Raw genomic sequence first — 11,139 nt, 5'->3', positions numbered from 1 at the left:
TATTATATTATGACAGAATGTCTCTATTTTATTATGACAGACCAGCTAGATCTAATTTCTCTAATATATTATGACAGACCAGCTAGATATACTGTCTCTATTATATTATGACAGACCAGCTAGATCTAATGTCTCTATTACATTATGACAGACCAGCTAGATCTAATGTCTCTATTATATTATGACAGACCAGCTTGATCTACTGTCTCTATTATATTATGACAGACCAGCTAGATCTAATGTCTCTATTATATTATGACAGACCAGCTAGATCTACTGTCTCTATTATATTATGACAGACCAGCTAGATCTACAGTATCTATTATATTATGACAGGCCAGCTAGATCTACTGTCTCTATTATATTATGACAGACCAGCTAGATCTACTGTCTCTATTATATTATGACAGACCAGCTAGATCTACTGTCTCTATTATATTATGACAGACGAGCTAGATCTAATGTCTCTATTACATTATGACAGACCAGCTAGATCTAATGTCTCTATTATATTATGACAGACCAGCTAGATCTACAGTATCTATTATATTATGACAGGCCAGCTAGATCTACTGTCTCTATTACATTATGACAGACCATCTAGATATACTGTCTCTATTATATTATGACAGACCAGCTAGATCTACTGTCTCTATTATATTATGACAGACCAGCTAGATCTAATGTCTCTATTACATTATGGCAGACCAGCTAGATCTACTGTCTCTATTATATTATGACAGGCCAGCTAGATCTACTGTCTCTATTATATTATGACAGACCAGCTAGATATACTGTCTCTATTACATTATGACAGACCGGCTAGATCTAATGTCTCTTTTATATTATGACAGACCAGCTAGATATACTGTCTCTATTATATTATGACAGACCAGCTAGATCTAATGTCTCTATTACATTATGGCAGACCAGCTAGATCTAATGTCTCTATTATATTATGACAGACCAGCTAGATCTACTGTCTCTATTATATAATTACAGACCAGCTAGATCTACTGTCTCTATTATATTATGACAGACCAGCTAGATCTAATGTCTCTATTATATTATTACAGACCAGCTAGATCTACTGTCTCTATTACATTATGACAGACCAGCTAGATATACTGTCTCTATTATATTATGACAGACCAGCTAGATCTAATGTCTCTATTATATTATGACAGACCAGCTAGATCTAATGTCTCTAATATATTATGACAGACCAGCTAGATCTAATGTCTCTATTATATTATGACAGACCAGCTAGATCTAATGTCTCTATTATATTATGACAGACCAGCTAGATCTAATGTCTCTATTATATTATGACAGACCAGCTAGATCTAATGTCTCTATTACATTATGACAGACCAGCTAGATCTAATGTCTCTATTATATTATGACAGACCAGCTAGATCTACAGTATCTATTATATTATGACAGGCCAGCTAGATCTACTGTCTCTATTACATTATGACAGACCAGCTAGATCTAATGTCTCTATTATATTATGACAGACCAGCTAGATCTACTGTCTCTATTATATTATGACAGACCAGCTAGATCTAATGTCTCTATTACATTATGACAGACCAGCTAGATCTAATGTCTCTATTATATTATGACAGACCAGCTAGATCTACAGTATCTATTATATTATGACAGGCCAGCTAGATCTACTGTCTCTATTATATTATGACAGACCATCTAGATCTACTGTCTCTATTATATTATGACAGACCAGCTAGATCTACTGTCTCTATTATATTATGACAGACCAGCTAGATCTAATGTCTCTATTATATTATGACAGACCAGCTAGATCTAATGTCTCTATTATATTATGACAGACCAGCTAGATCTACAGTATCTATTATATTATGACAGGCCAGCTAGATCTACTGTCTCTATTATATTATGACAGACCAGCTAGATCTAATGTCTCTATTACATTATGGCAGACCGGCTAGATCTAATGTCTCTATTATATTATGACAGACCATTTAGATCTACTGTCTCTATTATATTATGACAGACCAGCTAGATCTACTGTCTCTATTATATTATGACAGACCAGCTAGATATACTGTCTCTATTATATTATGACAGACCAGCTAGATCTAATGTCTCTATTACATTATGACAGACCAGCATGATCTACTGTCTCTATTATATTATGACAGACCAGCTAGATCTAATGTCTCTATTATATTATGACAGACCAGCTTGATCTACTGTCTCTATTATATTATGACAGACCAGCTAGATCTAATGTCTCTATTACATTATGACAGGCCAGCTAGATCTAATGTCTCTATTATATTATGACAGACCAGCTAGATCTACAGTATCTATTATATTATGACAGACCAGCTAGATCTACTGTCTCTATTATATTATGACAGACCAGCTAGATCTACTGTCTCTATTATATTATGACAGACCAGCTATACCTACTGTCTCTATTATATTATGACAGACCAGCTAGATCTACTGTCTCTATTATATTATGACAGACCAGCTAGATCTAATGTCTATATTATATTATGAAAGACCAGCTAGATCTACAGTATCTATTATATTATGACAGGCCAGCTAGATCTACTGTCTCTATTATATTATGACAGACCAGCTAGATATACTGTCTCTATTATATTATGACAGACCAGCTAGATCTAATGTCTCTATTACATTATGGCAGACCAGCTAGATCTACTGTCTCTATTATATTATGACAGGCCAGCTAGATCTACTGTCTCTATTATATTATGACAGACCAGCTAGATATACTGTCTCTATTACATTATGACAGACCGGCTAGATCTAATGTCTCTATTATATTATGACAGACCAGCTAGATCTACTGTCTCTATTATATTATGACAGACCAGCTAGATCTAATGTCTCTATTATATTATGACAGACCAGCTAGATCTACTGTCTCTATTATATTATGACAGACCAGCTAGATCTAATGTCTCTATTATATTATGACAGACCAGTAAGATCTAATGTCTCTATTATATTATGACAGACCAGCTAGATATACTGTCTCTATTATATTATGACAGACCAGCTAGATCTAATGTCTCTATTATATTATGACAGACCAGCTAGATCTAATGTCTCTATTATATTATGACAGACCAGCTAGATCTAATGTCTCTATTATATAATGACAGACCAGCTTGATCTAATGTCTCTATTACATTATGACAGACCAGCTAGATCTAATGTCTCTATTACATTATGACAGACCAGCTAGATCTAATTTCTCTAATATATTATGACAGACCAGCTAGATATAATGTCTCTATTATATTATGACAGACCAGCTAGATCTAATGTCTCTATTATATTATGACAGACCAGCTAGATCTAATGTCTCTATTATATAATGACAGACCAGCTTGATCTAATGTCTCTATTACATTATGACAGACCAGCTAGATCTAATGTCTCTATTACATTATGACAGACCAGCTAGATCTAATGTCTCTATTATATTATGACAGACCAGCTAGATCTACAGTCTCTATTATATTATGACAGGCCAGCTAGATCTACTGTCTCTATTATATTATGACAGACCATCTAGATCTACTGTCTCTATTATATTATGACAGACCAGCTAGATCTAATGTCTCTATTACATTATGACAGACCAGCTAGATCTAATGTCTCTATTATATTATGACAGACCAGCTAGATCTAATGTCTCTATTATATTATGACAGACCAGCTAGATCTACAGTATCTATTATATTATGACAGGCCAGCTAGATCTACTGTCTCTATTACATTATGACAGACCAGCTAGATATACTGTCTCTATTATATTATGACAGACCAGCTATATCTACTGTCTCTATTATATTATGACAGACCAGCTAGATCTACTGTCTCTATTATATTATGACAGACCAGCTAGATCTAATGTCTCTATTATATTATGGCAGACCAGCTAGATCTAATGTCTCTATTATATTATGACAGACCAGCTAGATCTACTGTCTCTATTATATTATGACAGACCAGCTAGATATACTGTCTCTATTATATAATGACAGACCAGCTAGATCTACTGCCTCTATTATATTATGACAGACCAGCTAGATCTAATTTCTCTATTATATTATGACAGACCAGCTAGATCTACTGTCTCTATTATATTATGACAGACCAGCTAGATATACTGTCTCTATTATATTATGACAGACCAGCTAGATCTAATGTCTCTATTATATTATGACAGACCAGTAAGATCTACTGTCTCTATTATATTATGACAGACCAGCTAGATATACTGTCTCTATTATATTATGACAGACCATCTAGATCTAATGTCTCTATTATATTATGACAGACCAGCTAGATCTACTGTCTCTATTATATTATGACAGACCAGCTAGATCTAATGTCTCTATTATATTATGACAGACCAGCTAGATCTACTGTCTCTATTATATTATGACAGACCAGCTAGATCTACTGTCTCTATTATATTATGACAGACCAGCTAGATATACTGTCTCTATTACATTATGACAGACCAGCTAGATCTAATGTCTCTATTATATTATGACAGACCAGCTAGATCTACTGTCTCTATTATATTATGACAGACCAGCTAGATATACTGTCTCTATTATATAATGACAGACCAGCTAGATCTACTGCCTCTATTATATTATGACAGACCAGCTAGATCTAATTTCTCTATTATATTATGACAGACCAGCTAGATCTACTGTCTCTATTATATTATGACAGACCACCTAGATATACTGTCTCTATTATATTATGACAGACCAGCTAGATCTAATGTCTCTATTATATTATGACAGACCAGTAAGATCTACTGTCTCTATTATATTATGACAGACCAGCTAGATATACTGTCTCTATTATATTATGACAGACCAGCTAGATCTAATGTCTCTATTACATTATGGCAGACCAGCTAGATCTAATGTCTCTATTATATTATGAGAGGCCAGCTAGATCTACTGTCTCTATTATATTATGACAGACCAGCTAGATATACTGTCTCTATTATATTATGACAGACCAGCTAGATCTACTGTCTCTATTATATTATGACAGACCAGCTAGATCTAATTTCTCTAATATATTATGACAGACCAGCTAGATATACTGTCTCTATTATATTATGACAGACCAGCTAGATCTAATGTCTCTATTATATTATGACAGACCAGCAAGATCTACTGTCTCTATTATATTATGACAGACCAGCTAGATATACTGTGTCTATTATATTATGACAGACCAGCTAGATCTAATGTCTCTATTATATTATGACAGACCAGCAATATCTACTGTCTCTATTATATTATGACAGACCAGCTAGATATACTGTCTCTATTATATTATGACAGACCAGCTAGATCTAATGTCTCTATTACATTATGGCAGACCAGCTAGATCTAATGTCTCTATTATATTATGACAGACCAGCTAGATCTACAGTATCTATTATATATTGACAGACCAGCTAGATCTACTGCCTCTATTATATTATGACAGACCAGCTAGATCTAATGTCTCTATTATATTATGACAGACCAGCTAGATCTAATGTCTCTATTATATTATGACAGGCCAGCTAGATCTACTGTCTCTATTATATTATGACAGACCAGCTAGATATACTGTCTCTATTATATTATGACAGACCAGCTATATCTACTGTCTCTATTATATTATGACAGACCAGCTAGATCTAATGTCTCTATTACATTATGACAGACCAGCTAGATCTAATGTCTCTATTATATTATGAAAGACCAGCTAGATCTACAGTATCTATTATATTATGACAGGCCAGCTAGATCTACTGTCTCTATTACATTATGACAGACCAGCTAGATATACTGTCTCTATTATATTATGACAGACCAGCTATATCTACTGTCTCTATTATATTATGACAGACCAGCTAGATCTAATGTCTCTATTACATTATGGCAGACCAGCTAGATCTACTGTCTCTATTATATTATGACAGACCAGCTAGATCTACTGTCTCTATTATATTATTACAGACCAGCTAGATATACTGTCTCTATTACATTATGGCAGACCGGCTAGATCTAATGTCTCTTTTATATTATGACAGACCAGCTAGATCTACTGTCTCTATTATATTATGACAGACCAGCTAGATATACTGTCTCTATTATATAATGACAGACCAGCTAGATCTACTGTCTCTATTATATTATGACAGACCAGCTAGATCTAATTTCTCTATTATATTATGACAGACCAGCTAGATATACTGTCTCTATTATATTATGACGGACCAGCTAGATCTAATGTCTCTATTATATTATGACAGACCAGCTAGATCTACTGTCTCTATTATATTATGACAGACCAGCTAGATATACTGTCTCTATTATATTATGACAGACCAGCTAGATCTAATGTCTCTATTACATTATGGCAGACCAGCTAGATATACTGTCTCTATTATATTATGACAGACCAGCTATATCTACTGTCTCTATTATATTATGACAGACCAGCTAGATCTAATGTCTCTATTACATTATGACAGACCAGCTAGATCTAATGTCTCTATTATATTATGAAAGACCAGCTAGATCTACAGTATCTATTATATTATGACAGGCCAGCTAGATCTACTGTCTCTATTACATTATGACAGACCATCTAGATATACTGTCTCTATTATATTATGACAGACCAGCTATATCTACTGTCTCTATTATATTATGACAGACCAGCTAGATCTAATGTCTCTATTACATTATGGCAGACCAGCTAGATCTAATGTCTCTATTATATTATGACAGGCCAGCTAGATCTACTGTCTCTATTATATTATGACAGACCAGCTAGATATACTGTCTCTATTACATTATGGCAGACCAGCTAGATCTAATGTCTCTATTATATTATGACAGACCAGCTAGATCTACTGTCTCTATTATATTATGACAGACCAGCTAGATATACTGTCTCTATTATATAATGACAGACCAGCTAGATCTACTGCCTCTATTATATTATGACAGACCAGCTAGATCTAATTTCTCTATTATATTATGACAGACCAGCTAGATATACTGTCTCTATTATATTATGACAGACCAGCTAGATCTAATGTCTCTATTATATTATGACAGACCAGCAAGATCTACTGTCTCTATTATATTATGACAGACCAGCTAGATATACTGTGTCTATTATATTATGACAGACCAGCTAGATCTAATGTCTCTATTATATTATGACAGACCAGCAAGATCTACTGTCTCTATTATATTATGACAGACCAGCTAGATATACTGTGTCTATTATATTATGACAGACCAGCTAGATCTAATGTCTCTATTACATTATGGCAGATCAGCTAGATCTAATGTCTCTATTATATTATGACAGACCAGCTAGATCTAATGTCTCTATTATATTATTACAGACCAGCTAGATCTACAGTCTCTATTATATTATGACAGGCCAGCTAGATCTACTGTCTCTATTATATTATGACAGACCATCTAGATATACTGTCTCTATTATATTATGACAGACCAGCTAGATATACTGTCTCTATTATATAATGACAGACCAGCTAGATCTACTGCCTCTATTATATTATGACAGACCAGCTAGATCTAATTTCTCTATTATATTATGACAGACCAGCTAGATCTACTGTCTCTATTATATTATGACAGACCACCTAGATATACTGTCTCTATTATATTATGACAGACCAGCTAGATCTAATGTCTCTATTATATTATGACAGACCAGTAAGATCTACTGTCTCTATTATATTATGACAGACCAGCTAGATATACTGTCTCTATTATATTATGACAGACCAGCTAGATCTAATGTCTCTATTACATTATGGCAGACCAGCTAGATCTAATGTCTCTATTATATTATGACAGGCCAGCTAGATCTACTGTCTCTATTATATTATGACAGACCAGCTAGATATACTGTCTCTATTATATTATGACAGACCAGCTAGATCTACTGTCTCTATTATAATATGACAGACCAGCTAGATCTAATTTCTCTAATATATTATGACAGACCAGCTAGATATACTGTCTCTATTATATTATGACAGACCAGCTAGATCTAATGTCTCTATTATATTATGACAGACCAGCAAGATCTACTGTCTCTATTATATTATGACAGACCAGCTAGATATACTGTCTCTATTACATTATGACAGACCAGCTAGATCTAATGTCTCTATTATATTATGACAGACCAGCAATATCTACTGTCTCTATTATATTATGACAGACCAGCTAGATATACTGTCTCTATTATATTATGACAGACCAGCTAGATCTAATGTCTCTATTACATTATGGCAGACCAGCTAGATCTAATGTCTCTATTATATTATGACAGACCAGCTAGATCTACAGTATCTATTATATATTGACAGACCAGCTAGATCTACTGCCTCTATTATATTATGACAGACCAGCTAGATCTAATGTCTCTATTATATTATGACAGACCAGCTAGATCTACAGTCTCTATTATATTATGACAGGCCAGCTAGATCTACTGTCTCTATTATATTATGACAGACCATCTAGATATACTGTCTCTATTATATTATGACAGACCAGCTATATCTACTGTCTCTATTATATTATGACAGACCAGCTAGATCTAATGTCTCTATTACATTATGACAGACCAGCTAGATCTAATGTCTCTATTATATTATGAAAGACCAGCTAGATCTACAGTATCTATTATATTATGACAGGCCAGCTAGATCTACTGTCTCTATTACATTATGACAGACCATCTAGATATACTGTCTATTTTATATTATGACAGACCAGCTATATCTACTGTCTCTATTATATTATGACAGACCAGCTAGATCTAATGTCTCTATTACATTATGGCAGACCAGCTAGATCTACTGTCTCTATTATATTATGACAGGCCGGCTAGATCTACTGTCTCTATTATATTATGACAGACCAGCTAGATATACTGTGTCTATTATATTATGACAGACCAGCTAGATCTAATGTCTCTATTACATTATGGCAGACCAGCTAGATCTAATGTCTCTATTATATTATGACAGACCAGCTAGATCTACAGTATCTATTATATATTGACAGACCAGCTAGATCTACTGCCTCTATTATATTATGACAGACCAGCTAGATCTAATGTCTCTATTATATTATTACAGACCAGCTAGATCTACAGTCTCTATTATATTATGACAGGCCAGCTAGATCTACTGTCTCTATTATATTATGACAGACCAGCTAGATATACTGTCTCTATTATATTATGACAGACCAGCTATATCTACTGTCTCTATTATATTATGACAGACAAGCTAGATCTAATGTCTCTATTACATTATGACAGACCAGCTAGATCTAATGTCTCTATTATATTATGAAAGACCAGCTAGATCTACAGTATCTATTATATTATGACAGGCCAGCTAGATCTACTGTCTCTATTATATTATGACAGACCATCTAGATATACTGTCTCTATTATATTATGACAGACCAGCTATATCTACTGTCTCTATTATATTATGACAGACCAGCTAGATATACTGTCTCTATTATATAATGACAGACCAGCTAGATCTACTGCCTCTATTATATTATGACAGACCAGCTAGATCTAATTTCTCTATTATATTATGACAGACCAGCTAGATCTACTGTCTCTATTATATTATGACAGACCAGCTAGATCTACTGTCTCTATTATATTATGACAGACCAGCTAGATCTAATGTCTCTATTACATTATGGCAGACCAGCTAGATATACTGTCTCTATTATATTATGACAGACCAGCTAGATCTACTGTCTCTATTATATTATGACAGACCAGCTAGATCTACTGTCTCTATTATATTATGCCAGACCAGCTAGATCTAATGTCTCTATTATATTATGACAGACCAGCTAGATCTAATGTCTCTATTATATTATGACAGACCAGCTAGATCTACTGTCTCTATTATATTATGACAGACCAGCTAGATATACTGTCTCTATTATATTGTGACAGACCAGCTAGATCTAATGTCTCTATTATATTATGACAGACCAGCTAGATCTACAGTATCTATTATATTATGACAGGCCAGCTAGATCTACTGTCTCTATTATATTATGACAGACCAGCTAGATCTACTGTCTCTATTATATTATGACAGACCAGCTAGATCTAATGTCTCTATTACATTATGACAGACCAGCTAGATCTAATGGCTCTATTACATTATGACAGACCAGCTAGATCTAATGTCTCTATTATATTATGACAGACCAGCTAGATCTACTGTCTCTATTATATTATGACAGACCAGCTAGATATACTGTCTCTATTATATTATGACAGACCAGCTAGATCTAATGTCTCTATTACATTATGGCAGACCAGCTAGATCTAATGTCTCTATTATATTATGACAGACCAGCTAGATCTAATGTCTCTATTACATAATGACAGACCAGCTAGATCTACTGTCTCTATTATATTATGACAGACCAGCTAGATCTACTGTCTCTATTATATTATGACAGACCAGCTAGATATACTGTCTCTATTATATTATGACAGACCAGCTAGATCTAAAGTATCTATTATATTATGACAGACCAGCTAGATCTACAGTATCTATTATATTATGACAGGCCAGCTAGATCTACTGTCTCTATTATATTATGACAGACCAGCTAGATATACTGTCTCTATTATATTATGACAGACCAGCTAGATCTAATGTCTCTATTACATTATGGCAGACCAGCTAGGTCTAATGTCTCTATTATATTATGACAGACCAGCTAGATCTACTGTCTCTATTATATAATGACAGACCAGGTAGATCTACTGCCTCTATTATATTATGACAGACCAGCTAGATCTAATGTCTCTATTATATTATGACAGACCAGCTAGATCTACTGTCTCTATTATATTATGACAGACCAGCTAGATATACTGTCTCTATTATATTATGACAGACCAGCTAGATCTAATGTCTCTATTACATTATGGCAGACCAGCTAGATCTAATGTCTCTATTATATTATGACA

This window comes from Salvelinus alpinus, chromosome 10 (genome assembly GCF_045679555.1).
Source record: "Salvelinus alpinus chromosome 10, SLU_Salpinus.1, whole genome shotgun sequence".
In the NCBI taxonomy this organism is placed as follows: domain Eukaryota; kingdom Metazoa; phylum Chordata; class Actinopteri; order Salmoniformes; family Salmonidae; genus Salvelinus; species Salvelinus alpinus.
Note: the sequence above shows the minus strand (reverse complement) of the source record.